Source organism: Anomaloglossus baeobatrachus, chromosome 5, assembly GCF_048569485.1.
Source record: "Anomaloglossus baeobatrachus isolate aAnoBae1 chromosome 5, aAnoBae1.hap1, whole genome shotgun sequence".
In the NCBI taxonomy this organism is placed as follows: Eukaryota; Metazoa; Chordata; class Amphibia; order Anura; family Aromobatidae; genus Anomaloglossus; species Anomaloglossus baeobatrachus.
In genome coordinates, this window is record NC_134357.1 from 257,022,344 (window position 1) to 257,039,984 (window position 17,641).

The window sequence follows — 17,641 nt, forward strand, 5'->3', positions numbered from 1 at the left end:
ACTATATAATATATAGGAATAGATCCCTCTGTGTGTAATGACTCTATATAATATATAGGAATAGATCCCTCTGTGTGTAATGACTCTATATAATATATAGGAATAGATCCCTCTGTGTGTAATGACTCTATATAATATATAGGAATAGATCCCTCTGTGTGTAATGACTCTATATAATATATAGGAATAGATCCCTCTGTGTGTAATGACTCTATATAATATATAGGAATAGATCCCTCTGTGTGTAATGACTCTATATAATATATAGGAATAGATCCGTGTGTAATGACTGTATATAATATATAGGAATAGATCCCTCTGTGTGTAATGACTCTATATAATATATAGGAATAGATCCCTCTGTGTGTAATGACTCTATATAATATATAGGAATAGATCCCTCTGTGTGTAATGACTCTATATAATATATAGGAATAGATCCGTGTGTAATGACTGTATATAATATATAGGAATAGATCCCTCTGTGTGTAATGACTCTAATATATAGGAATAGATCCCTCTGTGTGTAATGACTCTATATAATATATAGGAATAGATCCCTCTGTGTGTAATGACTCTATATAATATATAGGAATAGATCCGTGTGTAATGACTGTATATAATATATAGGAATAGATCCCTCTGTGTGTAATGACTCTATATAATATATAGGAATAGATCCCTCTGTGTGTAATGACTCTATATAATATATAGGAATAGATCCCTCTGTGTGTAATGACTCTATATAATATATAGGAATAGATCCGTGTGTAATGACTGTATATAATATATAGGAATAGATCCCTCTGTGTGTAATGACTCTATATAATATATAGGAATAGATGCATCTGCTATACATTGATCCAGTGCCCGTCATGAATGTACGAGGTGGGAATACCCCATTCATTTGGAGATGACGTTGTTTTCGACTAGAAGTGCTCCCCAATAAAGACAAATAGCGCTAGCAGTGTGTTTGTTATATTCACCCTTTCCTGTGCTGACAGGCAGCGGCCATTTTGTCAGAGCCTATAAAGTGCTCACAATCGGTTCAGCTTACCTTATCCCCTAATAAATGCCATTCCCAGCGTCCACCAATCACAGCTTTGCTTCTCGTAAGGAAACAAGTAGAGCGCAAGAGCGCGCCCCTCCCTGGCCGGGGCGGGGAAAACTCTCCAGCGAATCAGAAGGCGAGATGAACGCCGCTGCTATTGACGTCATTATCGGTAACGGCCAATGGGAGATCACTAGGCCCGAGAGCTAGTTGAGTGAAGTCCAGGTTAACGCGAAGGACCGGAGGCTACAGCGGAGAGGGCTGACCGCAACGTATCGCGATAGACTGCCCGATTGTATGTGGGTGGGGCCTGTACACGACATTTCCACCCCTTAATTGCCAGGTAAGAATAACAAAGTGGTGTTTTGGGCGCCGAGCGCCAGGTTGTCATGTCGACCCGGAATTGGAGCAAATATCACGATCTCGGCTACTCCCTACATAGATTGTGTCACCCGTGCGTATCACTGTGCCGCCCGGAGCGGCGATGGGCAGCGTGCGGTGTACGGGGCAGGAGTGGGCGCCGGAGATTTCCTGCCCGTGTTATCTGTGTGTGCCCCGATCACCCAGCTCCAGTGCCGGGCATCACTACAGATTAGTCCCCCTGTGTGTCCTGCCCGTGTCATCTGTGTATGCCCCGATCACCCAGCTCCAGTGCCGGGCATCACTACAGATTAGTCCCCCTGTGTGTCCTGCCCGTGTCATCTGTGTATGCCCCGATCACCCAGCTCCAGTGCCGGGCATCACTACAGATTAGTCCCCCTGTGTGTGCTGCCCGTGTTATCTGTGTGTGCCCGGATCACCCAGCTCCAGTGCCGGGCATCACTACAGATTAGTCCCCCTGTGTGTCCTGCCCGTGTTTTCTGTGTGTGCCCGGATCACCCAGCTCCAGTGCCGGGCATCACTACAGATTAGTCCCCCTGTGTGTCCTGCCCGTGTTATCTGTGTGTGCCCCGATCACCCAGCTCCAGTGCCGGGCATCACTACAGATTAGTCCCCCTGTGTGTGCTGCCTGTGTTATCTGTGTGTGCCTCGATCACCCAGCTCCAGTGCCTGGCATCACTACAGATTAGTCCCCCTGTGTCCTGCCCGTGTTATCTGTGTATGCCCGGATCACTCAGCTCCAGTGCCGGGCATCACTACAGATTAGTCCCCCTGTGTGTGCTGCCTGTGTTATCTGTGTGTGCCTCGATCACCCAGCTCCAGTGCCTGGCATCACTACAGATTAGTCCCCCTGTGTCCTGCCCGTGTTATCTGTGTATGCCCGGATCACTCAGCTCCAGTGCCGGGCATCACTACAGATTAGTCCCCCTGTGTGTCCTGCCCGTGTTATCTGTGTATGCCCGGATCACTCAGCTCCAGTGCCAGGCATCACTACAGATTAGTCCGCCTGTGTGTCCTGCCCGTGTTATCTGTGTATGCCCGGATCACTCAGCTCCAGTGCCAGGCATCACTACAGATTAGTCCGCCTGTGTGTCCCGATCACCCAGCGCATGGCATCACTTTATCACTGATGCCTGGTATCACTACAGATTAGCCTTACCATGTGCCAGGCATCACCCACTGCCTGTGCTTGGCATCACCTTATCACTGATACCTGGCATCAATACAGATTAGCCTCCCTGTGTGTCCTGCCTATGTTAGCTGTGTATGCCCTGATCACCCTTAAGGCCCTGTCACACACAGATAAATGTGCGGCAGATCTGTGGTTGCAGTGAAATTGTGGACAATCAGTGCCAGGTTTGTGGCTGTGTACAAATGGAACAATATGTCCATGATTTCACTGCAACCACAGATCTGCCAAAGATTTATCTGTGTGTGACAGGGCCTTTAGCCTGTGTCTAATATCACCCACCTGTGTCTGGCATTGCTACAGATTAGGTTCCGTGCGTCCCACCAGACATTTTGTTAGATGTAAGGATATTAGATACATTATCCTGGTGATAATGGTGGATTTCCCCCCACCCCCCCGTGCCTGGCATCACTACAGATTAGTTTGCCTGTGTGTCCTGCCCATCTTGTCTGTGTATGCCCCAATCACCCACCGCCTGTGCCTGGCACCAGTTGACCACTGATGCCTAGCATTGGTGTCATTGTTCCCTGGTTACCGTACAGTTCTTGGCATTTTTTAACCATTTCGAAGCAGTACCAGTGTATGCCTATGATCAATCACCATCTGGTATTGGTGTAGGCTGCCAGCGAGGTTCTCCTTCCCCCTGGTATTGGGGTAGGCTGCCAGCGCTGTTCTCCTTCCCTCTGGTATTGGTGTAGGCTGCCAGCGCTGTTCTCCTTCCCCCTGGTATTGGGGTAGGCTGCCAGCGTTGTTCTCCTTCCCCCTGGTATTGGTGTAGGCTGCCAGCGCTGTTCTCCTTCCCCCTGGTATTGGTGTAGGCTGCCAGCGCTGTTCTCCTTCCCCCTGGTATTGGTGTAGGCTGCCAGCGCTCTTCTCCTTCCCTCTGGTATTGGTGTAGGCTGCCAGCGCTGTTCTCCTTCCCCCTGGTATTGGTGTAGGCTGCCAGCGCTGTTCTGCTTCCCTTTGGTATTGGTGTAGGCTGCCAGCGCTGTTCTGCTTTCCCCTGGTATTGGTGTAGGCTGCCAGCGCTGTTCTCCTTCCTCCTGGTATTGGGGTAGGCTGCCAGCGCTGTTCTCCTTCCCCCTGGTATTGGTGTAGGCTGCCAGCGCTCTTCTCCTTCCCTCTGGTATTGGTGTAGGCTGCCAGCGCTCTTCTCCTTCCCTCTGGTATTGGTGTAGGCTGCCAGCGCTGTTCTCCTTCCCCCTAGTATTGGTGTAGGCTGCCAGCGCTGTTCTCCTTCCCCCTGGTATTGGTGTAGGCTGCCGGCGCTGTTCTCCTTCCCCCTGGTATTGGGGTAGGCTGCCGGCGCTGTTCTCCTTCCCCCTGGTATTGGGGTAGGCTGCCGGCGCTGTTCTCCTTCCCCCTGGTATTGGTGTAGGCTGCCAGCGCTGTTCTCCTTACCCCTGGTATTGGTGTAGGCTGCCAGCGCTGTTCTCCTTACCCCTGGTATTGGTGTAGGCTGCCAGCGCTGTTCTCCTTCCCACTGGTATTGGGGTAGGCTGCCAGCGCTGTTCTCCTTCCCTCTGGTATTGGGGTAGGCTGCCAGCGCTGTTCTCCTTCCCTCTGGTATTGGGGTAGGCTGCCAGCGCTGTTCTCCTTCCCTCTGGTATTGGGGTTGGTTGCCAGCGCTGTTCTCCTTCCCTCTGGTATTTGGGTAGGCTGCCAGTGCTGTTCTCCCTTTCTCTGGTATTGGGGTAGGCTGCCAGTGCTGTTCTCCCTCCCCCTGGTATTGGGGTAGGCTGCCAGCGCTGTTCTCCATCCCCCTGGTATTGGGGTAGGCTGCCAATGCTGTTCTCCTTCCCTCTGGTATTGGGGTTGGTTGCCAGCGCTGTTCTCCTTCCCTCTGGTATTTGGGTAGGCTGCCAGTGCTGTTCTCCCTTTCCCTGGTATTGGGGTAGGCTGCCAGTGCTGTTCTCTCTCCCCCTGGTATTGGGGTAGGCTGCCAGCACTGTTCTCCATCCCCCTGGTATTGGGGTAGGCTGCCAATGCTGTTCTCCTTCCCTTGTGTTGTCCTTTTCCAGTGTTTGCTTTGTCACCGCACCTCCGTACTCCATACATCACTATGATCCCCCCCAATACCTGGATGTGGTGGAGGTTGCACACCCTTCTGAAGGGTCCTCACATGGCGAGGACTTGTAGGTGCTCTCGGGCCTCCGCTGGCCCATCCTCCACACACGTCTCCTTCCTTCTGAGCATACTGCTCGCTCTACACATCAGACCTGTGGTGGTTGCTCATTGATCTGGTTTTTGTGATCGGGTTGACAGACTGGGTTGTCTGGTTTGTGGTGAATACTTATTGGTTTGCACACAGTGCCAGCTGGGTACTCCGGTGACGCTCGTGATAACTCCCATGTCTGTGGGTTATTACTGCAGGCCATGCTTGTGTTAAGCGCATGATCTGTGTCTACTTAAAGGAACTCTTTCACCAGGTCCTTGTGTCCTTATCTGATGGTCACATAAATTAGTGTATAGACCCTGAATGTAAGGTTGGGTCACTTACTGGGCTTACTGCTGTAGTTTTGATAAAATCACTGTCAATGTGGGATTTCCAGTTTACTCATTGATGATCTCCTGCTATTAGTTTTCAATATTCATTAGCTCTTGCTAATGCGGGCGTCACACGAGACGATCTATCGTGCGATATGTTGTTGGGGTGACAGTTTTCGTGACGCACATCTGGCATAGTTTGCAACGTCGTCCCACATGACACCTCCGAGCGTCTGTAAACGATCGCAAATCGGTTACAAATCGTGAGTCGTGTACTCGTCGCTCATTTTTAAAAAATTGTTTATTCTACTTTGCGCCGGTTGTTCATCGTACCCAGGGCAGCACACATCGCTCCCCCCCCCCCCCCCCCGGGAACGATGAACACAACTCACCTGCGTCCCATGGCTCCCGCCGGCAATGCGGAAGGAAGTAGGTGGGCGGGATGTTACGTCCCGCTCATCTCCGCCCCTCCGCTTCTATTGGCTGGCGGCTGTGACATTGCTGTGACGCCGAACGTCCCACCCCCTTCAGGAAGCGGATGTTCGTCGCCCACAGCGAGGTCGTCCGGGAGGTAAGTGCGTGTGACGGGGGTTTAACGACTTTGTGCGCCAAATGACGGGGACGGGTACAATCGCTCGTGCAATCGCACGATAGATCGTACCGTGTGATGCCCGCATAAGACTAACCATTGATTGGCAGCTTTCTACCTATGCACAGCTGTCTTTCAATGATGTGGGCAGTGTTATGCAGAGCTCCCTTACTTAGATGTCTAGCAGATGAAAACTACACAAGGACCCCAGTAACACGCTGCAGTGACCAGGGTCTCTGCCCCTATGCTATGCTACCCCAAAACATATAAACACAATGACCGATTCCCTTAAGGGCGGCCCATTATGTGACCCCAGATGACTTGCTGACCTGTAAGGCTGAGGGGTGGGAGTGCTAAGAGTTGACTCCCAGACATCTATATTGATGACCCACAGTACGTCTGAGTTCACACAACTGTATTTTCTCCATGTGAGAAAAACCATGTGATTATAAGCAGACTGATCAGACTGCGACTCTCATAGGTAAATCATGCATGCTGTCATTTTTTATTTTCCCTTTGATCTTTGACCCTTTGGTCCAAGGAAAAAATGGAAATGTGCACTGCGTCATTGAATATTCGGACTGAAAATGTGCGCATCTGCCCAAGCCCTAAGGAAAGGTCATCAATATCTTATGACCAAATAAGCCCTTTAAGGTCGCCTAGCTCTTACCTTTTGGATACAATTATAGCTGCCTTCCCAGACAGCAGAGTGAGGTCTTAGGAAAAGGAACGAATCTAGTCAGGAAGAGTGGGGCGATGTCCATGGCCACTATGGCTGCTCTTCTAGGTTTGCTGCACCTCTTCCCGGCGAGAGTTGGCTGTGATTGACAGCAATGACCAGGATCAAGGGTATCTTCCACCTGCCCATTTTGGATGTGATGTGGAGCCATAGGTGCCTACATCATCAAACGCGTTGACTGCTTGCCATATGGTCTTTGCTGACAGACCGCCAACAGTGATACAGTGGAATTGCACATGCATGCTAAAGCCGATTACTGGTCACCGTGGTCATGTGCCACGCTTCCTGGCATCACCGCAGCAGTCTGGTACACCAAAGCCTGGTACTGCTGCGGGAATTCAACATCAAAGATGCAAAAAGAAAAGAACAAAATGACTGACATGGTCATGACCTGCTAGTACCTGAGATCTATAAGGAGAACCACTCTAAAGGGTCTGTCCGTGGCTAACCCACTGATGACCCATCCGTATCACCGGAATAGGACCTGTACCCAGGAGGGAGCCGGAAAATACTCAGAGCCGCACCTGCTGGGTGCAGGACCTATTCAGGTGATACGGATAGGTCATCTGATTTTTTTTTTTTTATTTTTTAATTCGTCCCCTAAAAAAATTGGATGGAAGATTTCCAAATGTCTCATTACAGCTGGGTTATGAAAAAAGTCCAGCTCCTCCTCCAGACGGGAACAGCCCCATAACGCGCCCATGTTCGGGCCGCAGAAAAGCACAGGCACTGCTATCTGAAATGTGTGATCACTGGTGGTCCGACACCTGGAGCCCCCATCAAGCACGGGGTCTTAATGTCTGTTCTCATAGTTTCCCGCCTGTGAGGATAGCTCCGCAGCTGTCTCCTGGATGTATCATTGTGGAGCCAAAGGCTATGCTCCTCTCACCACAGGACTTCATATTCTTTATGATGGGAGGACGGTTCAGGCTACAGAACAGTTTGCCTCAAAAAGAAGACATCCGGAGGGATAGAGTGGTAGTCTGTGCAGCAGGAGAACCCTACAGGACACCTCTGTACATGGCACAGGCCTCATGCACCCTTGTTTTCTTCTTTTCCTGTCCAAATTTGAGAGCCGTAGCGTTCTTGAAATCTGCAGCATGTCAAGTCTTTCACAATGTCTTCACTCATAGGAAGCTTAATACTCCAGACTGTGCGGTGACCGACTCCAGCCTTTATACTCCAGACTGTGGAGTGACCGGCTCCAGCCTTTATACTCCAGACTGTGGGGTGACCGGCTCCAGCCTTTATACTCCAGACTGTGGAGTGACCGGCTCCAGCCTTTATACTCCAGACTGTGGAGTGACCGTCTCCAGCCTTTATACTCCAGACTGTGGAGTGACCGGCTCCAGCCTTTATACTCCAGACTGTGGAGTGACCGGCTCCAGCCTTTATACTCCAGACTGTGGGGTGACCGGCTCCAGCCTTTATACTCCAGACTGTGGGGTGACCGGCTCCAGCCTTTATACTCCAGACTGTGGAGTGACCGGCTCCAGCCTTTATACTCCAGACTGTGGAGTGACCGGCTCCAGCCTTTATACTCCAGACTGTGGGGTGACCGACTCCAGCCTTTATACTCCAGACTGTGGGGTGACCGGCTCCAGCCTTTATACTCCAGACTGTGGGGTGACCGGCTCCAGCCTTTATACTCCAGACTGTGGGGTGACCGGCTCCAGCCTTTATACTCCAGACTGTGGAGTGACCGGCTCCAGCCTTTATACTCCAGACTGTGGAGTGACCGGCTCCAGCCTTTATACTCCAGACTGTGGGGTGACCGGCTCCAGCGTTTATACTCCAGACTGTGGAGTGACCGGCTCCAGCCTTTATACTCCAGACTGTGGGGTGACCGGCTCCAGCCTTTATACTCCAGACTGTGGGGTGACCGGCTCCAGCCTTTATACTCCAGACTGTGGAGTGACCGGCTCCAGCCTTTATACTCCAGACTGTGGAGTGACCGGCTCCAGCCTTTATACTCCAGACTGTGGAGTGACCGGCTCCAGCCTTTATACTCCAGACTGTGGGGTGACCGGCTCCAGCCTTTATACTCCAGACTGTGGGGTGACCGGCTCCAGCCTTTATACTCCAGACTGTGGGGTGACCGTCTCCAGCCTTTATACTCCAGACTGTGGAGTGACCGTCTCCAGCCTTTATACTCCAGACTGTGGAGTGACCGTCTCCAGCCTTTATACTCCAGACTGTGGAGTGACCGTCTCCAGCCTTTATACTCCAGACTGTGGAGTGACCGTCTCCAGCCTTTATACTCCAGACTGTGGAGTGACCGTCTCCAGCCTTTATACTCCAGACTGTGGAGTGACCGTCTCCAGCCTTTATACTCCAGACTGTGGAGTGACCGTCTCCAGCCTTTATACTCCAGACTGTGGAGTGACCGGCTCCAGCCTTTATACTCCAGACTGTGGAGTGACCGGCTCCAGCCTTTATACTCCAGACTGTGGAGTGACCGGCTCCAGCCTTTATACTCCAGACTGTGGGGTGACCGGCTCCAGCCTTTATACTCCAGACTGTGGGGTGACCGGCTCCAGCCTTTATACTCCAGACTGTGGGGTGACCGTCTCCAGCCTTTATACTCCAGACTGTGGAGTGACCGTCTCCAGCCTTTATACTCCAGACTGTGGAGTGACCGTCTCCAGCCTTTATACTCCAGACTGTGGAGTGACCGTCTCCAGCCTTTATACTCCAGACTGTGGAGTGACCGTCTCCAGCCTTTATACTCCAGACTGTGGAGTGACCGTCTCCAGCCTTTATACTCCAGACTGTGGAGTGACCGTCTCCAGCCTTTATACTCCAGACTGTGGAGTGACCGTCTCCAGCCTTTATACTCCAGACTGTGGAGTGACCGGCTCTAGCCTTTATACTCCAGACTGTGGAGTGACCGGCTCCAGCCTTTATACTCCAGACTGTGGAGTGACCGGCTCCAGCCTTTATACTCCAGACTGTGGAGTGACCGGCTCTAGCCTTTATACTCCAGACTGTGGAGTGACCGTCTCCAGCCTTTATACTCCAGACTGTGGAGTGACCGGCTCTAGCCTTTATACTCTATACTGTGGGGTGACCGGCTCCAGCCTTTATACTCCAGACTGTGGAGTGACCGGCTCCAGCCTTTATACTCCAGACTGTGGAGTGACCGGCTCCAGCCTTTATACTCCAGACTGTGGAGTGACCGGCTCCAGCCTTTATACTCCAGACTGTGGAGTGACCGTCTCTAGCCTTTATACTCTATACTGTGGGGTGACCGGCTCCAGCCTTTATACTCCAGACTGTGGAGTGACCGTCTCCAGCCTTTATACTCCAGACTGTGGAGTGACCGTCTCCAGCCTTTATACTCCAGACTGTGGAGTGACCGGCTCCAGCCTTTATACTCCAGACTGTGGAGTGACCGTCTCCAGCCTTTATACTCCAGACTGTGGAGTGACCGTCTCTAGCCTTTATACTCTATACTGTGGGGTGACCGGCTCCAGCCTTTATACTCCAGACTGTGGGGTGACCGTCTCCAGCCTTTATACTCCAGACTGTGGAGTGACCGTCTCCAGCCTTTATACTCCAGACTGTGGAGTGACCGGCTCCAGCCTTTATACTCCAGACTGTGGAGTGACCGTCTCCAGCCTTTATACTCCAGACTGTGGAGTGACAGTCTCCAGCCTTTATACTCCAGACTGTGGGGTGACCGGCTCCAGATCACCTCTGGCAGACCGATGGCGACATGACTGTGAAACAAATTTGTGCCGTCATTGGAGTGGACACATCAATAGCCACCCTCTAGGGTTGACCATAAGTGACTGGTGGCTTTGTGACCTCAGGGAATCCACATATCAGCATAGTGGAAGGGCTTCGTTGCTGTGCATGTTTGAACAATAATGGGGGACTGATGAGTGGGGCTATCGGAGAGCAGACCCCAAACAATTATTGATGACCTAAGCTGTGTTCTGACAGAGAGGTTGTAGTCTCATAGACGGCGCCTAAAACTATGCAGACACTTTCTCCACTCTTCCCTCTTAGCCCTGTCAGTCTTGTGTACGATGTTTCCTAAGGCCGCACATTCGGGTTGTTGCGCCACTGCTGGAGACTCGTACTTTCCACTGAAGATTTCCCACCAGCACTTTGTGTCTCCTCCGGTCTCCCCAGCAGCACTTTGTGTCTCCTCCGGTCTCCCCAGCAGCACTTTGTGTCTCCTCCGGTCTCCCCAGCAGCACTTTGTGTCTCCTCCGGTCTCCCCAGCAGCACTTTGTGTCTCCTCCGGTCTCCCCAGCAGCACTTTGTGTCTCCTCCGGTCTCCCCAGCAGCACTTTGTGTCTCCTCCGGTCTCCCCAGCAGCACTTTGTGTCTCCTCCGGTCTCCCCAGCAGCACTTTGTGTCTCCTCCGGTCTCCCCAGCAGCACTTTGTGTCTCCTCCGGTCTCCCCAGCAGCACTTTGTGTCTCCTCCGGTCTCCCCAGCAGCACTTTGTGTCTCCTCCGGTCTCCCCAGCAGCACTTTGTGTCTCCTCCGGTCTCCCCAGCAGCACTTTGTGTCTCCTCCGGTCTCCCCAGCAGCACTTTGTGTCTCCTCCGGTCTCCCCAGCAGCACTTTGTGTCTCCTCCGGTCTCCCCAGCAGCACTTTGTGTCTCCTCCGGTCTCCCCAGCAGCACTTTGTGTCTCCTCCGGTTTCCCCAGCAGCACTTTGTGTCTCCTCCGGTCTCCCCAGCAGCACTTTGTGTCTCCTCCGGTCTCCCCAGCAGCACTTTGTGTCTCCTCCGGTCTCCCCAGCAGCACTTTGTGTCTCCTCCGGTCTCCCCAGCAGCACTTTGTGTCTCCTCCGGTCTCCCCAGCAGCACTTTGTGTCTCCTCCGGTCTCCCCAGCAGCACTTTAGAAAGCTCCTAGAAGATCAAAGATCGAAGCTGAGCCCACAGCAGAGGTGAAGCCACGGTCCAGGGACACCCAGAAGACTAGAGGCAGCAGGTTATGTCATCCTTGATGGTTAGGGCTGTAAAAATATACTACATACTATACTTCCCCAGGGCAGCCTGCACCATAAATATGACTGATGGTGTAATGGGTGATAGTCTGTTCCTATCGCAGCCAGGAGAGTTATGTACCCCTTGTGCAGACTGCGCTGGCCAATAAGTGCCCTGAGGAGGGTGGATCACTAGAGCTACTACAGGACGATGTCTGGACAATCACGTACAAACCTACTGGGACCATGGGGGCTTTGTAGGATTGAAATGGAAGATGTTACATTGATAACCTTGGATTCCCGGTCTTTCTTTCATGATGTTAAAGGAAATCTGTCACCAGGTTTTGGTTACTAATGTTAAAACGGCTTGATGTAGAGATGGGGACCCTGATTCCAGTCATGTATCACTTACTGAGCTGCTTGCTATCATTTTAATAACTTTTTTTCTGCTGCAGATCGAGCAGTTCTTCAACAGCTGAGCCCTGTATAACGCTGCCCACACCACTGATTGGTAATATTCTGTCTACACTGTGCATAGACATAAAGCTACCAATCAGTGATGGGAGGAGGCGAAACAGAACTGGAGGAGTACATGGCACAAGACAACTAGTCCTGTAATGATGATATCCAACTGTTAAAACGCTGATTTTATTGAAACAACAACACACAGACCAGTAAGAGACACATTGCTGGAATCAGGCTTTCTGCTTCCTAAAAATGACTATCCATGGTGAGATATGAAAGCGCCCCTACAATTTCCTTCTGTTCCAGGTAGCACTCCAGTGCATTACTGGGAGCCGCTTTACTTCTAGTTTGGATTATGTTGTGCATTATTAGTATTTCTCTATGGTATGTATATAAATGAAATGTCCAGGGTGATTTGGGTAGTAGAGCCGCAGACTGGCATAGCGGTCCTCATGGCATAAGCTGCTGCCAACCGGGTACTGGGGCCAGCTAAGGGTCCTAGTACTGGGGCCATCTAAGGGTCCTAGTACTGGGGCCATCTAAGGGTCCTATTACTGGGGCCATCTAAGGGTCCTATTACTGGGGCCATCTAAGGGTCCTAGTACTGGGGCCAGCTAAGGGTCCTAGTACCGGGGCCAGCTAAGGGTCCTAGTACCGGGGCCAGCTAAGGGTCCTAGTACCGGGGCCAGCTAAGGGTCCTAGTACCGGGGCCAGCTAAGGGTCCTAGTACCGGGGCCAGCTAAGGGTCCTAGTACCGGGGCCAGCTAAGGGTCCTAGTACCGGGGCCAGCTAAGGGTCCTAGTACCGGGGCCAGCTAAGGGTCCTATTGTGCTGGCAGCTCCTCCATTAGATGGGATGGTCTGCTGTGGACGGTCGCCTAGTAGTCAGAGAGGGCTAGCAGCTACAAAGGCAACCTACACAGAATAAAAATAGAAATGGAACACTTTTATTTGTGCTCCCATTGTTCATGAGCTGAACTCTGAGATATAAGACGTCTTCTATGTACATAAAGGCCTTTTTCTGTCAAATACTGTTCACAAATTTGTCTAAGGGGTGCTTCACACACAGCGAGCTCACTGCCGAGATCGCTGCTGAGTCACGCTTTTTGTGACGCAGCAGTGACCTCATTAGCGATCTCGCTGTGTGACACTGAGCAGCGATCTGGCCCCTGCTGCGAGATCGCTGCTCGTTACACACAGCCCTGGTTCGTTTTCTTCAAAGCCGCTCTCCTGCTGTGACACACAGATCGCTGTGTGTGACAGCGAGAGAGCGACAAATGAAGCGAGCAGGGAGCAGGAGCCGGCGTCTGACAGCTGAGGTAAGCTGTATCCAAGATAAACATCGGGTAACCAAGGTGGTTACCCGATATTTACCTTAGTTACCAGCCTCCGCAGCTCTCACGCTGCCTGTGCTGCCGGCTCCGGCTCTCTGCACATGTAGCTGCTGTACACATCGGGTTAATTAACCCGATGTGTACAGCAGCTAGGAGAGCAAGGAGCCAGCGCTAAGCAGTGTGCGCGGCTCCCTGCTCTCTGCACATGCAGCTGCATTACACATCGGGTTAATTAACCCGATGTGTACTGTAGCTAGGAGAGCAAGGAGCCAGCGCTCAGTGTGCGCGGCTCCCTGCTCCCTGCTCACACTGGTAACTAATGTAAACATCGGGTAACCATACCCGATGTTTACCTTAGTTACCAGTCTCCGCAGCTTCCAGACGGCGGCTCCGTGCAAGCGCAGCGTCGCTTGCACGTCGCTGCTGGCTGGGGGCTGTTCACTGGTCGCTGGTGAGATCTGCCTGTTTGACAGCTCACCAGCGACCATGTAGCGATGCAGCAGCGATCCTGACCAGGTCAGATCGCTGGTCGGATCGCTGCTGCATCGCTAAGTGTGAAGGTACCCTAAACTGAGCTTTTATCCTTTGCCGAGATAATCCATCCACCTCACAAGTGTGGCATATCTAGATGATTAGACAGCATGATTATTGCACAGGTGTGCCTTAAGCTGGGTTCACACATAGCGACAGCGACATCGCTGTTACGTCACCATTTTCTGTGACGTAACAGCGACCTTGTAAGTCGCTGTTATGATCGCTGCTTAGTTGTCAAACACAGCGACGCAGCAGCGATCATAGCGTCGCTACATGTGCAGAGAGCAGGGAGCCGCGCACACTGCTTAGCGCTGGCTCCCTGCTCTCCTAGCTACAGTACACATCGGGTTAATTACCCGATGTGTACTGCAGCTACATGTGCACAGAGCAGGAGCCGGCACTAGCAGCGTGAGCGGCGGAGGCTGGTAATGAAGGTAAATATCGGGTAACCAGGGAAAGGTCTTCCCTTGGTTACCCGATGTTTACCTTGGTTACAGCTTACCGCAGCTGCCAGACGCCGGCTCCTGCTCCCTGCTCGCTTCATTTCGTCGCTCTCTCGCTGTCACACACAGCTATGTGTGCGTCACAGCGGGAGAGCGACGACGAAAAAATGAAGCAGGACATTCAGCAACGAGCGGCGACCTCACAGCAGGGGCCAGGTCGTTGCTGGATGTCACACACAGCGACAGCGACGGGACGTCGCTGCTACATCACAGAAAATGGTGACGTAGCAGCGTTGTCGTCGTCGCTGTGTGTGACACCACCTTTAGGCTGGCCACAATAAAAGGCCACTGTAAAATGTGCAGTTTTATCACACAGCATAATACCACAGCTGTCAGAAGTTGTGAGGGAGCGTGTAATAGGCATGCTGACTGCAGGAATGTCCACCAGAGCTGTTACCTGTCTATTGAATGTTCACTTCTCTACTTTAAGCCGTGTCAAAAGGTGTTTCAGGGAATTCAGTAAATACATCCAGCCGGCCTCACACCTGTAGACCACGTGTGACCACTCCGGCCCAGGAGCTGTGCATCCAGCATCTTCACCTCCAAGATCGTCTGAGACCGGCCACCCAGACAGCAACAATCAGTGCATAACCAAAGAATGTCTGCACAAAATGTCAGAAACCGGCTCATCTGCAGCTCGTCATCCTCATGGGGGTCTCCACCAGTTCATCGGTGTAACCATCTTGAGTGGGCAAATGGTCACATTCGATGGTGTCTGGCATGTTGGAGAGGTGTTGTATTCACGGATGAATCCCGCTTTTCCCTGTACAGGGCAGACTGTGTGTATGGTGTCATATGGGTGAGCTGTTTGCTGATGTCAATGTTGGGAATCCAGTGGCCCATGGTGGTGGTGGGTTATGGTATGGGCAGGCGTGTGGTATGGAGCATTGATCCCATTTTGACTTCCCGTGACGAGATCCGGAGGCCCACTGTGGTGCCCTTCATCCACGCCCATCACCTCATGTTGCTCCATGATAATGCATGGTCACCGTTCCTGGAAGGTGAAAACTCCCCAGTTGTGGCATGGCAGCATACTCACCGGATATGTCACCACTGAGCATGTTTGGGAGGCTCTGGATCAGCGTATACAACAGCGTGTTCAGTTCCTGACAATATCCAGCAATTTCACACAGGAGGAGCGGAGCGCCATTACACAGGCCACAATCACCAACCTGATCACCGCTATGTGTAGGAGATGTGTATCACTGCATGAGGCAAATGGTGGTCACACTAGATACTGACTGGTTTTTCTAACCCCCTCGGATCCCCTCCCTAGTGCTATATGTCTATGTGCGCACTAGAAAGTGACCTTTTCTTAAGAAAAATTTGGACCCTTTTAAAGAATCCCGCACTCGCGGTAAAAAAACGCAACGAAATCCACATGCAGGTTTGCTGCGGATTTTCAGCAAGTTGGTCCCCACGGATCTTTACCACGGATTTTCACTTAAAAAACCGCAGCTACCTGCAGAAAAGAGGTGACCTGCTCATTAATTCCACAGCAAAAAATCCACGGGTATAAAAAAACGCAGTGTGCGCACAGCATTTTTTTAAAACCCATAGGTTTTGCTGGAGAATGACTGCACAAATGTTAGACACATTTTCTGCAGCAATTCTGCGGTAAATAAGCGTGCACACAGGACCTAAAGCTGGACATTTTAGAGTGGCCTTTATTGTGGTCAGCCTAAAGCTGGGGTCACACATAACGACAACGACGTCGCTGCAACGTCACCATATTCTGTGACGTAGCAGCGACCATAGATGATCGTTAGTAAGCTGTCAAACATGTTATAAAAAGCAGCGACGGAGCAGCGATCATAGCGACGTCGACGGTCGTTGTGTGGTTTCAGACGTAGCGTAGCATCGCTGCTGCGGTGTCAAACACAAGGATTATCAGCTTATCAGCATGGCGCAGCGGGATAGCAGCGATCAAAAAATGACCTGGAGCATTCAGGTGCGAGCAACGATTTCGCAGCAAGGGTCTGATCGTTGTTATGTGTCACACACAGCGACGTCGCTGCAACGTCACAGAATATGGTGACGTTGCAGCGACGTCGTTGTCGTTATGTGTGACACCAGCTTAAGGCACACCTGTGCAATAATTATGCTGGCTAGTCAGCATCTTGATGTGTCACACCTGTGAGGTGGATGGGTTAGGCTAGGTTCACACTTCCGTTGTTTTGCATCAGTCACAATCCGTCGCCTTGAGGAATTACGGTATCCTGCAAAATATTTTGCAGGAATCCAGTTTTTCCCCATAGGCTTCTATTAGTGACGGATTGTGACTGATGATGTTGCGTCCGCTGCGTCGCGGTCAGTCGTTTTTTTAACTGACCGGGCGGGAGCAACGCAGCCTGTAACGTTTTTTGAGCAGCGCGATCCGTAGGATATCGCTGCGCATTCGCTCTCTGGCTCCCCGCCCCGTAACCAGGATAAACATCGGGTAACCAAGCAATGCGCTTTGGTTAGTTACCCGATATTTACAGTGGTTACGTGTGCAGGGAGCCCGCGCTAAGCGGTGTACGCTGGTATCCAAGATAAATATCGGGTAACCAAGGGAAAAGTGCTTTGCTTTTAGTTACCCGATATTTACCCTGGATACGTGTGCAAGGAGGCCGACACTTCACCACTCGGCTCCGCCCCCTTCCGCACTCCGCATGTGTACACACACTCACACACACTCACTCACTTGTCCCCAGCCCTGCAGTCCCCGTGGCACTGACATCCTCAGCTCCACGGCCCCGCTTGGCTCCGCCCCCTCGCGCTCCGCCCCCCCCTCCCGCATTCCGCATGTACACACGCATGTAGACACACACACACACTCACTCACCTGTCCCCAGCCATGCAGACCGCGGCACTGACGTCCTCAGCTCTGCCACCCGAACTCTGCCCCCCACACACAACGGAGTCCGACAAAGAAATTCTTTTCTTTGTCACCGTTGTCATCCGTTGTACAACGCATCAGTCACATGCGTCAAGCAAAGCATGTGACTGATGCAAAACAACGGAAATGTGAACCTAGCCTTAGCTGTGCAAAAGAGAAAAAATGGCCAAACAGATTTAGACAAGTTTGTGAAAAATGTCTGAGAGGAAAAGGTTTTTTGTATACAGTCTTAGGTTTTTGAGTTCAGCTCATGAAAGATGAGACCAAAACTGTTGTTTATATTTTTTTTTGAGAATCTCACCAAGTTTTTGCTCTCTCATCTGAGAGCAGCATAATATAGAGACAGAGCCCTGATTCCAGTGATGTCACTTGCTGGGCTGTTTGCAGTCATTTTGATAAAAATCCATGTTTTCTCTGCTGCAGATCTAGCAGTTATACAGAGCTCATGAATATGCTGGACTACCTGGTAGCACGTCAAGTAGTCCCCTGATGATGATCTACTGCTTATTTAAGTGATTTTATCAAAACTACACTAAGCAGC

At 51.5% G+C, this 17,641-nt stretch overlaps 1 protein-coding gene across 1 annotated transcript in view; it reads left to right on the forward strand.

Annotated features, from left to right (window-relative positions):
• The first annotated feature begins 1,215 nt into the window (after positions 1-1,215).
• ZDHHC5 (zDHHC palmitoyltransferase 5) overlaps positions 1,216-17,641 on the forward strand; it is a 66,016-nt gene continuing 49,590 nt past the window's right edge. Inside the window, exon 1 of the mRNA XM_075347403.1 lies at positions 1,216-1,394. The gene's annotated coding sequence lies outside the window, so the exon portion shown is untranslated. The remainder of the gene's footprint in view (positions 1,395-17,641) is intronic.